The 2,145-nt window shown below is 41.2% G+C and overlaps 1 pseudogene; it reads left to right on the top strand.

The window, feature by feature from the left end:
- Window positions 1–1,457: 1,457 nt before the first annotated feature.
- LOC149167953 (uncharacterized) lies at window positions 1,458–1,937 on the top strand (annotated as a pseudogene).
- Window positions 1,938–2,145: the final 208 nt, after the last annotated feature.

The following is a 2,145-nucleotide window of genomic DNA, read 5'->3' as shown; positions in this document are numbered from 1 at the left end:
GATAGTTCTTGCTTCCACTTGGAGACTGAGGGCCTCTTACTCATCCTTGGTCGAATTCAGTGAGGCAAGTGTCACAGGAGAAGATTCTGGAAGCTTCCATTGCCTCTCCACCTCGTGGAATGACATTGCCATTTGTCATTTCTCGCCCATCGCACCCCACAGAAGGGACTTTTGAAATACAACGCACCCTCACAGTGTATTTGGGTGAGATGCAACGCACCTAGCCAGTGGAGTAGCTGCAATGATCCTGTTTTGACCAATTCTGAGCAGTTTCTCATGGAGAACTTCTGGGAGAAGCTGTAATCTGTTGACCTTGTTCCTTTAGGGGTGAGAACAACACTTTTAGGGACTTAGGAGCCCATGGTTTATGGGCATTTCATGCTTGGGGTTGTAGGGCCCAAAAATGTCTATAACACTCATCGATCAGAATTTGCTGAGATTGACCCGGAGAGAGCCCTCTCCTGACCTGGTAGGGCTAGCTACCAGGCTGAGCGTGGTTTGATGTTGGCCCTGGATCCTACCTTTTCAGCCTGAGGTAAATCTAGGCAATAACACGCTACTTGGAAGAGTCGAACCTGCATGTATACACATCTTTATCGAGGCGAACCAGTGTATAGATCTGCAAATATTAACTCACAACTTCGCTGCTATTCGAGACTTCAGACATATGCATATCATGATATTTAAAGAATAAAACAGGTGTACGTAATCAAATCTAGCCCAACCAAAATCAAATCATTCAATGATAAGTCATTTTAGGTCTCATGATCCTGATCCAACATTGAATACAAGGTGCACACAATATTTCAGATCATATCACAAACATAACCCCTGTAACATAAAATATACTTCAGATAAAAGTATTCCTGAGAAACCCTTTCACTTGCACATCTTGGCCCTTTGACCTTCTCCTCATATAGTTTTTTGCTTATCTCAATGCCTTGGACCAAAACCATACTTAGGACTTGTGGTATTCTTGGATGGGATCAAATAGTCATTACTCTGCTCAATATTGTGGACTAATACCATGGTATTGACCCCTGGTATTATTTACTCTTGAATTTCCTTGATTTTCCAACCTATATGCACTTTTCCTCTTGTGAAAGTGCGTGCATACGTATACGCTCTTTTTGTTCTGTGAACCTACGTGTATACGCTCCTTTGACGAAGTGGACTTGCATATACATCTTAAACTGCTTTACACCATCCTTTTCCTTCAAATTCTTCATTCTGATTAGTGGACCTTAGTTCCATCTTCCTGTTCTTCTATACAAATGCCCTGTTACCTTTGAAATGATTTGTTACACTGTGAGTTTCCTTTTATCAAAAACTGAATTGAATTGTGAGTGAGTTTCCATCAAGGACAACACTTGTATCATAATGCCAACAATTGTTTGCATTTAGGGAAACATGGAAAGAAAAGGCATATAGAGGCCCTAATTTGTTTTTCTCATGACATGCACATTGCATCGAAGTGCCCAAAAGAAAAATTATGCATTTATTGCAAGAAGCCTGGTCAAATTGCAGCGGGTTTCCACAATGAGCCTGTGTGTAACATGTGTGGTAAAACAAGTCACATGGCAAAGGAATGTTCTGCTCATGAGCTAGGAATTCTAAAATCAACACTCTGCAAGAAGTGTTATTTGCCAGGGCATATTATGGCAGACTGTCCTAATGATAAGGCCTTCAATAACTGTCACCGGACTGGCCACTTGGCTTGATATTGTATGAATAGCCCAGTTTGCAATGGCTGTGGTGAACCTGGTCATCTTGTCAGGGACTGCCCCCGTGTTCAAAGCCCTCCTGGAATTATGGCACCACATGGAGAGTTTGATGATTTCAGGATAATTTACTGCCATGTCTGTGGGGGTCATGGAGATTTCTCTATACACTCTCCTTCAGATCCTCTGTTTATGTGTGGTTACTTCCGACGTTGAGAACTTTTGAACTGATGTACAAATTGGGGAAGTCACCAGATGAAGCTTAATTTCAGTCTTCAGGGGAAGTCGCGGTCTTAATTTTCTAGCCACTTTATTCTAGTGTGATTTAGTTTGCCGAATTTATATTAATATTGGTAGTAGATTACTTTATTTATTTTTAGTGCAAGTGTAAGACTAGTCTGTTACTAAATGCCAGGAAATTAAA

Source organism: Pinus tabuliformis, chromosome 5_1, assembly GCF_031772625.1.
Source record: "Pinus tabuliformis cultivar Carrire ecotype Pingquan chromosome 5_1, CPIR1, whole genome shotgun sequence".
Taxonomy (NCBI): domain Eukaryota; kingdom Viridiplantae; phylum Streptophyta; class Pinopsida; order Pinales; family Pinaceae; genus Pinus; species Pinus tabuliformis.
Note: the sequence above shows the minus strand (reverse complement) of the source record. Positions and strands in the feature narration are given on the sequence as shown.